We start from the raw sequence: 10,666 nt of genomic DNA, 5'->3' as shown, positions 1-10,666 counted from the left end.
GCGAATCAGTGAGTTTGAGCTAGCTTTAAAATTCAGCAATAATAAAAGTAGATATTTGTGTATGGGGGTGGTCGTACCATCGAGATCGATTGACTCAACGACATGGCATGTGTGTGAGCCGTGGGTGATGGGAATGAAACGAGAGAGAAAGAGAGAGAGAGAGAGAGAGAGAGAGAGAGAGAACTGGTCGGCGGGGGATGTCCAAGCACGATTCCGTGCAGGGGTGGTCCCCAACCTGACAGGGGGTTCATTCTATATTTTATGGTGGCCAACCCCCTGCCGTGGGATGCTACTAGCTGGGTATATCCATTGGCGATAAGGTGATAAGCTCAAATGTATTGGTTCCCATCAAATCGTGCGCTTTACTGCTATAGCCAACCCCATAAACGCCGCTCACCCTTTCCGCAGCCTGCGTATTTGGAAAAATATTTCTTGACGGTCGAATTGGGGAAAATTCTGTTCAGCTACGTTATTTAACCCTCCGACCATGAAGAGGGACCTCTGATATACCGTGAAATCAGCACAAGCCAGTTTATTTCGATGTCTTCTTTTATAAGACTGAACGCTGTATCTTGGACTTCATCTCAGTGTACATAACAAATATGGATCGTTTAACCCTTTCGGTACGAGTGCCGGATATATCCGGCGTCCACGCGACGACCGCTGTGGACGAGCGTCGGAAATATCCGGCATCCGTGCGACGACCGGTATAAATAATAGAATTTTATATATTGTAAATAACTCTTAATATTTCATATAAATACCTCTTAGTATCTCTTAAGTTACAAGCAACACTTTCGTTAAAAAATGTCGTCTTATTAAGCACAGTTTTTATTTAACGCTTAGGAAATATCTTCTTATAAAGGAGGACTCGTCACGTGCGGCGGCAATTTTCGGCGCGGGGCCTCATACAGCGAGAGTGTCATGGCGGACAGAGTGCTCGTATCGAAAGGGTTAATGCTCTAACTTCGGATCTTTTGTGCCAAAATTTACCTGAGTACACTTAGAATCATTTATAATTTTATTTAGCAGTGTTTGTCAACTGATTTCTTGCAGTACTCCTTTTATAAATGTTAGTTTTTTTATAGAACTCAATGAGATATGCATAGATTTAATTGTTCGAAAGTGAAGAGTCAAATATTTGCAATCGATATTTGTATGCTGTGTTAACTGTTCTGGCGTCGACAACCGTGAATTATTGTAGGTTACATGACCTGCAAAATTCTCATAATGTCTTTTGGTCAAAGTTCATCAGGCTATCGCGTCAGTTTGATTCGGTATTTATCCTTTAAGTTCGTCTTCTCCGGATAGTATCAAAACGGTAGAGCTAAAAATTCCTTCCATTGCATTTTCCTCGAGTGGAGCATTTTCCTAGAATTATATGCCTTAACTTACAGAAATTACAATATCACTCCGATATTATCTATAGAACTTATTGCACGAAGTAATACTTTTCTTGAAACAATAGTTTAGATATTCACAATTTCTAACCAATGGGTCGACCAATCTCTTACGTACAGATGAAATGAACGTATCTTTCTTATTAGAATCATGCAAATGCCTGCAACAGTTTTTTCGTATTAAAACTTTCTTTCTCTGTGCAGTGTTACGATTTTCTCGAAGCCCGGTTTTCCAGCTTCATTCGTGAAACGCATCGCGGGTTGGTTCAAATACCTGGACTAAAATAATTGAAAGCCAAGGACAAAATGGTAAAATTCCGAGCGCGGGCAGGAATTCGAAAACCGGCATTCCGGGCTTAATTTCCCGAGTACCGGAACCGGCAAACATCGGTCGCCCTTGTCCTTAATATCCGCGATGGTTACGTAGCTCGATATTAAAAGTTGCTTCCGTGATCTTCGTTCGTTTTCGCAAGCCGGACTAACGAGTTTTCGCCCGGCGCGGCGGAAAGATTCATCGTGCCAGGGGGTGGATAACGCACGGAAAATTGAACTCCAGTGGCGCAACGCGGCCAGGATAAAATTGCAAATAAATTACGCTTGAATTTCCATCAACGAGAAAGCGCAGCGGCGCTCGTCACCGACGCCGGCGTCGCGTCGTCGCGTCGTCGCGTGGAACGATAGAAACGGACGAACAGAAACGGGCCTGGACGAAGGCAAAAAGATGGAGGACCGAAAAAGTGGAAGGAGATAAGGGTTGCGTCTGGTACCTTGAGAGCCAATAATAAGTAAGCCAGTCGCTCGTTAGAGGGTTGGTTAAAAATACGAAGGAGTCTGTGTCCCCCTTTTTCTTTCTCTCCCGCTCTCTGTCTTTCTCTGTCTACCTCCTCCTCCTTCTTCTTCTTCTTCTTCTTCCCCCTCGATTCTTTCCTCTCTCACTTCCAGGGCTCTCTCCCTTGCCAGGAGAACTCGAGAAGGGTTGGCAGAGAGCCGCGGAAAATAATGGCCGCTCGTAATCGACGGCTCTTTTTTAGCCCGGTTAAGACTCAAGGACGAACTCACACCTCGCTCGTTTGTACCCGTAGAATGCGCGCCCTCGTAAATACGCCACTTAATCGAACGTACACCGGCCGCGCCTTCGTCGAGAGATCGACGCTCCTCGAGGACTTCTGCGTCCTTATACAACCGAATAATCCGATGTTCGCGGGGAAATAATGGCGCTTCTTGTACCTGGTAATCTGCCGTGGTTTAAACATCGCTGCGCGGCCAAGTACGGTTTGTCTTTTGTTTTCGTACCTGCTTCGACACCGTTTTGTTCGTCGCTATCTTCCAACACTATCAGGCTTCCGGACGAATCGAGAACCTGGGTAAGTGAGTCAATTAGTGCTCCCATTAACACGTTCGTCGCCCACAATTAAAGCGATTTAATTAATACAAATAAAATTAAAAAGTTCACATTTATCATAGGGGACGACATTAGAACTTTTTCGCATTCGAAAAATCATAGTCGAATTCAATTAGCTCGAACGTTTAAATTGTATGTTATTGCTTTTTACGTAAGTATGAATGTTTATATAATTAAAATTTATAAAGATCACAATATATTTAACAAGATGTGTAAGAAAGTTTTTGAGCAAATTATTATGCCATTAAAAACATGAGAAATTAGTTAGTGCATGTCTGTTGCCGAGAGTTTTGTTGTTATTGTATGTCAAATTATGTACGCTGGTCTAAGTACTGTTTACCAATGTTTGTACACTGATTTCTTTACTGTGTGGCAATTTCTGTACATCGATTTCTTTACTGTGTGGCAATTTCTGTACACTGATTTATTTACTATGTGGTAATTTCTGTACACTAAATTAGTTACTGTGCTTCTGTTACTGTGATCAGTTCTATGTAAATAGTTCTATAAATCTATATTAAATTATTTGACATCATTTATTTAATATATAAGATTAATTTATAATTTATGTAATATAGAAAAAAAGGATTGGTAATCACTTGTAGGGTACACACATTTCACGAACTAAGAAAGTATGATTAGATGTAATATGGGTTTTGCCATGACGTGAATAACGTCATTATTTGCTTCAGAATTTTTCATTTTAGTAAATCATTGATACGGTTTTTAATACAGTAAAATTAAATAGTTCCTATTCTCTTAGATTAAAAAAGTAGCACGCTAGCTTGCGTTGCATAATTTATTACAGTATTCTTATAAAATTGAAACGTTCCAAAGAAATTAAACAGATTTGAAATTTGCAAATATTTAAGCCGGTGTCGAGAAAGATTCCAAGGTGCCATTGTTGTGTTGAACCGGTGAATAGTGTGCTTGCTTTAACATTCTTCAGTTTATTCAATATCACGAAATGTCAAAGTTGCATACGATAAACTGATGCTAAAACGTTCGAACTAAAAGAACAATTTTTCATTATTCCTGAATAGTAAGTACAAATGTTTCTATGTTATTTTTCGGACAAGTAAAGCCTCTGCAGTCCGTAGTGTTTTATTTTTACAAAAAAAAAAACGTACGAATTATACAGTCATATAGAAAGTGGTACGACCTACGACAGAAGAATTTACTCGGATAATAAAGTATAAAACAAAACGCGAATAAAATTAAATCGATAACTGCCGGGGCTCTGTTCACACAAATAAAAAGATCACAAGTTGTAGACATCGATAAGACCAGCCAGGAAATATTGATCCGTATACAATTCTTTACTTAACACGTTCGTCGCCCAGCACGAATTGCTCGAGTTTCTTACCGGGCCCAAACTCGGTAATTAGAACGCATATGAAAACGTTATATTTTATACATTAAATACAAATTAATGTATAACAAATAAAATAATGTATGAATTATTAGTGTGTTTATTTTGTATATTTCGCATTTGTCGGTGCTTATTCCAGTAAATTCCTGGGCTACAAATGGGATTTTCATAAATTAAATAAATAAAATCTTGAATAAGAAGAGCGTCACCCATGTTTGGGTGACAGGGTCGCCACAGAAGCATACCTGTCACCCAGAAATGGGTGACGCGGCGACGAACGTGTTAAATGCTATTTTATTATACCGTACACTTTTCCACCTCGAATAAATGTTTGAAGGACAAGATCTAATTGTTCGATTGTGAACAATCGATGGAATTATTGTGAACAGTAGCGCACGGCTTGCTAGTATACGAGAGAGCATCAACAACAATGCGTCCGGCAGGCATAAATAAATAATGCCGTCCCGGTTATATCGTAAAAAGAGATCTCGTTCGGCGACAGTACGATTGATTAGGCATTAGCTCGTCAGTCCTTTAATCTTCTCGTTAGGGGTTGGAGCACGCCCCCTCATTCCCTGTTCCTGAAGTTTCAGGCCTCGGTGAAAGGCTGCGGAAGAATAGGGGTGGCTAGGATGTGGACGGGTGGTGGGAATGCTGGCGGTATCTTGGTGGTGACTTAAAGTGGCCGTAATTAAAGATGGCCGTTCAGAAGAGGGCTGTGTCTCTAGGATCAAGAAAAGCTGAGGTCAGATTAAAGAGATAACCCGAAATGCAAACAAAGCTGAGAGTCTACCGGATATTTTCTTTTTGTTTCGCTCTCCTTCCGTTCACGTGCCTTCTTCTCCACCGCGACCTCCCTCCGTCTTCCACTCCCCGTCACCCGCCTCCCGCCTCCCGCCTCCCGCATTCCCCTCTCTTCCCTGCCTCTTCTCTGGAGTCAGTGGCCCAGTTCGATGGATTACAGCCTTTCGGCTTCGATTATCCGCGCCAGCACAGAGGCTCACGGTAAAATCTGATCTCTTTAGCTCGACCCCTTGAAATTACCTTCATTAGGTGCTCGCTCGGTTTTTTATGCGGCTAGTCTCCGAGAAAGTCATTAAGATCGACTCGATATTGAACCGCGCCCAGGCAAAGGTAAGCTTTCGCCAACCGCCTATTAAGAGAGAATTGATTGTTAATAAAAAAAAAAAAGGGAACCGAGGGAACGGGGAAAGGGAGAACAATCCCAGTCTTCTCTCTTGTTCGTCGAGGAGTCGCGAGCTCGCGTCGTTAAACGCCAACTTCTTGGAATAATTTCGATCGTCTAATGAAATTCTTATTACGTCCGGCGGATGGTGGAGCGTCGGAGGAAATCAGAATTACGATCCTGGCGCTAAGCGGTTATGGCGGTCTTTAGATACAATCAGGACCAGAAATGATAATTTTTACTTTGGTCTAATATTACTTAAAGCTGATCATAGAACCAACAATTTTACATCAAATTGTAATGTTTTTAAACCGAACGTCCGATTTTATAATTGAAAGAGAAACTTACTATACACAACTGTGGGAGTTGTCCTAGCTATTTATTATACGTCAACTGCGGACTTTATGTCAACTGCGGCATTTATAAAAGTCGAACGTTTTTAAGGATCGAGTCGGGAGTAAAATTATGTTTGACCCAGGAATAGAATAGAACATTCTTTTTCATCCACAAGTGGATTAATAACGTTTCTAGTTTTACAAGATTTCTTATAATAACGAATAAAAATTATGAATAAAACCGACAATAATATTAGAGTGTCTTGTAAGTTCTTTCCACGTATGATCTCGAGCATATGTTCGATCAAAATCCGCGATATAGTGTGCGCGAGATCGTGGATGCCACTAATATTTCTAGAACAACGTACATAATCATTTAATCAAGATGGGATATATGAATCGGTATGAAGTTTGGGTTCCAAACTAATTCACGGGGACCGACCTTATGAATCGCGTCTCTACGAGCGATTTGCTATTTCAGTGAAACGAAACAAATCCTTTTTTAAAGAAGCTTCTCACTGGAGACGAGTCTTGTATTTTATATGAAAATGTGCATCGCAGGCGCACTTCGTCTAAGAAAAATCGACCTTCAACTGTTGCGGAACCTGAAACCTGAACTTCCTTAGAAGAAAGGAACATTTCGTACATTTGGTGGGATTGGAAAGGTGTAGTGTAGTACGAGCTCCTTCCGCAAGATGAAATGATCAATTCTACAAAATATTGCAATCGACTCGACAAATTGGAAGCCGCCATAGCTGAAAAACGGTCAGAATTGGTGAACCGACGAGGGTTGTTTTTCATGACGACAACGCAAGACCGCATGTTGCGTTGATCGTAAGACAGAAACTCTTACAGTTTGATCGAGACATTTTACTTCATTCTCCGCACTCCTCAAACCTTGCCCCATCCGATTATTATTCGTGTCTCTCGTTAAAAAATTCTCTTCGTGGTAAATCTTTTAAATCTATGAGCGAAATAAAAACGCACCTGGATGAATATTTTGCAAATAAGCTTCAACAATTTTGGAAAGAAGGCATAATAAGACTTCTTGGGAGATGAAAGAAGGTAACACAGCAGAACGGTTCATATACAACACAATAAATCAACCTTAAACATCAAATATCATTTGAGCCGTTTATTTTGAAAGTGGCCTAACTCCATTTATACTTAACACTATTCCTACCGGGACCGGTCAAATGACCGTTTTCAAATTTTCAATTGGAATTTCCTACATTCAACGTAAGTGAATCGCCTTTAAACTTTACGACTTTTCCTCATATATATGTATGATACATTTTTCAATATTCGCTTATTTTTTTATTGTTTATTTTCTGAGAAATATTTGTAGTCTGTCTTACCTACCACAACCGGTCATTTGACCGGTAGTACGATTAATACATTTTTATAATAGTTTCTCTCTAAGATTCAATGCCAAAACTATAAAGTCGTTACAAACAAAAGGTAATGTAGTTGTGGCACGATTTTATCCGAGAAGTACCTTCCAGAAAATGGTTTACTGCACTTCCAAGTGTTTACAGTTCTCGCTCGACTATAGGGTTAGCGTTGTTTATTTGCTTGATTGATATCCAACACGGTCCAGATCCTCGAATGTTCTTACGCCATCTTATCTACTATGACGCAAAATAAATAAACTTATAACTGAAGAAAATGTATAGAGGTCTTCCCACGAATTCAAATCAGTATAGTCTTGCGACACGAACAGAGTGCATCGAAACGTGAAAGTCACAAAGAGCATACTTGGCAGTCTTTTATTATTATTTTGTAATATTTTATATTGTATTACGTGTTATAACTGCAATTTTGTACGATGTACGTAGCAAATATATAATAAACGGTTTTTCATATTTGGGAAAAAATGAAAGTAGAGAACCATCAGTTCCTCTTGGAGAGTTTGTCACTATGAAATTAGCAGAACCGTATGTGGAAGAAATATAACCACAGACAACTTTTTTACAAGCCTACCTATGGCAACAAAACTTTTAGCAAAAAAAACTATGATTGTTGGGACAATTAGAGCAAATAGAAAAGAGCTACCAGTACTGGCAAAACTGAAAAACGACGACATGGCACTTTTCTCAACCAAACTCTATCGCTCAAATAATTGTATGTTGAAAATTTACAAAGCCAAACCATGAAAGAAAGTTCTAATTCTCAATTCAATGCACAACTCCGTCCAAGTTGAAGAAAATGACACCCGAACACCGGAGACAATTCAATTGTACAATAGCACCAAATTTGGCGTAGATGTGACCGATCAAATGGCCAGAAATTATTTGGTGAAATCTAAATCTCGGAGATGGCCTTTGCAAGTATTTTTTAATATCTTGGATTTAGCCGGGATAAATGTATGGGTGTTATATAAAGAAACTACGGGAGGAGAAATTACAAGACAGGAATTTCTATTCCAATTGGCAGAAGAACTTCCCATCGAATACCAACAAGAGCTCGGCAAAGAAAATCAAACAATACCCATCGCAAGTACAAATACAGGTTCCAGTGAACGGAAAACATGCCAGATAAGGTATTGTAAAGATAATAAGACGAACAAAATCTGTCTAAAATGTAAAAAGTACGTATGCGGAAAATGTACAGTTGAGAAACGCATATATAAAAAATGCGACGAAAAAGAATAAAATGTAGATTATGTACTCTTGAACAAAAGAAAATATATTCTTATACTGGTAAACTGGCTATTGGTCTGCATACAACATTGAAAAATATAAATTGTGAACGACCGGTCATTTGACCGGCCGCGGTAGGAATAGGTATACGTGAAGTGTCGGTAGGAATAGTGTTAAATCAAGATAATATATTTACTATTGATAATGTCTGAAGGCAGCGATGAAGACAATTTTAATTAATTAGTATTTAGCAAGTTAACCTCAGTTTTTGAACAATTGCGTTAGTTGGATAACCACTGCGGTTAATTAATATAAAACTTAAATATTAAATTTTAGAAATTATTTCACCCATGGTGAAGAATAGAACAAGACCATTTAGTTCAGATGGTGAAGAAGAAATAGTAACTAATGATTTAAAAAAAAATCGAAAAAGAAACAGAATAATAGAACAATAATCATCTTCCAAACTTTTCTTTTTTTATTTCTGTCCAAACTTTAGAAAATAATGTGGAAATCATAGATCGCACATTTTTAATATCAGGACATTCGTTTTTACCAAATGATAGAGACAAGAAGATTGTGTATCAACAAAATTATTAGAAGACGCAATTTTTAAAAGAGTAAAGAGTGATGGGAAAGATGGAGAATCAATAAACTGGTTAAAAATGTGTTGGATGCGTTTTGTTAGAAATAAACCGTATAAAATTTTCTATAAGACATCAATGAATGAGAATGAAAATTTTGAAGTCCTAGATTTATTACCACGTTGGGGTAGACCGAAAAAGTTCGAAAATATTGTATTGACACCACTGTATAAAAATATCAGACAAATTACAACAGCAAAATTCAAGGACACAATTGACCTATTACGATATATACCACCGGAACATCATGATTTCTTCAAATCCCTTTCACACACACACAAAATGTAGATGAGCAGTAAATTGTTTTGTAATAAATTTATGTTTTTTATGTTTTGTACGTTATGTAGTTAAAAAAATGTTTTGAATCGCATAAATTAACCCTTAGCGGACGGCTGGCGGATATATTCGCCCAAGCGAGTTTACCATTGCGGACGGCTGGCGGATATATCCGCCCAAGCGTGTTTACCGTTGCGGACGGCTGGCGGTTATACTACTGTGTTCAAAAAGTAAGGTGAATTTTGTTATAAAATGAAAAATCTTTATTTATTCATCCAAATTAATTTTATCCCCTTCGAAGTATTCCCCCTCCGATGCAATGCACTTATGCCAACGTTTTTTCCATTCCTCGAAGCATGCTAAAAAGTCGTTTTCCGGTATAGCCTTCAAAGCACGCAGCGATTCACGTTGAATCTCTTCAATAGATTCAAAATGGCGTCCCCGGCGCGGTCTTTTGAGTTTGGGAAATAGCCAAAAGTCACACGGAGCTAAGTCAGGTGAATTAGGCGGTTGCGGAACGATATGAGTGGAATTTTTGGCGAAAAACTCACGAAGATCAATGCCGTGTGAGACGGCGCATTATCGTGATGCAAAAACCAGGAGTTGTCTTTCCATAATTGCCTTTCAAAATTGTTCGAACTGATCCAATTGAAATTCCAACCATATCGACAATGTCTCTAATTGCCAATCGACGATTTTCAACCACCAATTCCTTGACTTTCTTTACGTGTTGCTCATCAGTTGACGTTGATGGTCGTCCGGAGCGCTCAAAATCATCAGCACGTTCTCTGCCATCTTTGAAGTCTTTGTACCACTTATAAACATTTTTCTGCGACATAGTCGATTCACCGAAGGCCCTCTGCAACATTCTGTACGTTTCCGCAGCCGAAATTTCATTCCGCAAACAAAATTTAATGGCACTTCTTTGCTCAGCAAAATCAGACATTGTAAAAATCGCCAAGATCACTTATAGTCGTTCAGAAAACACAAGCGTAACTATATGACTAATGATGGCATTCACATCAAATTTGGCACAGATGTTACTAACAGTATTATCAACATAAAAATAAAACAGTTTGCTCGAATCGATTAGCGAGGGAAGCTTAAATTAAAAATTCACCTTACTTTTTGAACACAGTAGTATCCGCCCAAAATGCTGGGCGCTCCACAATATCCGTGGTCCTCGGGTATTGTGCGCCCCGTCGAGCGCCGCCGTCCGCAAAGGGTTAAGTTTCCGAAGTGTTTTAAAGATATGTAAAATAAATTAAGTATTGTTTTTTTTTCAATTTGTAGCATCTTAAATTATGTTGAATGGACTTGGGCACCTTCAAATTTTACAATGAATCTGGATGTTAATTTTGAAAGTGGCCTAACTCCATTCTTGATAAGAAAACGCATATTATTCACTT

General features: G+C 38.9%; 1 pseudogene; it reads right to left on the bottom strand.

The window, feature by feature from the left end:
• Window positions 1-9,524: 9,524 nt before the first annotated feature.
• LOC144473103 (protein GVQW3-like) lies at window positions 9,525-10,265 on the bottom strand (annotated as a pseudogene).
• Window positions 10,266-10,666: the final 401 nt, after the last annotated feature.

This window comes from Augochlora pura, chromosome 7, assembly GCF_028453695.1.
Source record: "Augochlora pura isolate Apur16 chromosome 7, APUR_v2.2.1, whole genome shotgun sequence".
Classification (NCBI taxonomy): Eukaryota; Metazoa; Arthropoda; class Insecta; order Hymenoptera; family Halictidae; genus Augochlora; species Augochlora pura.
The sequence above is the reverse complement of the archived record's forward strand: the minus strand, read 5'-3'. Positions and strand labels throughout refer to the sequence as shown.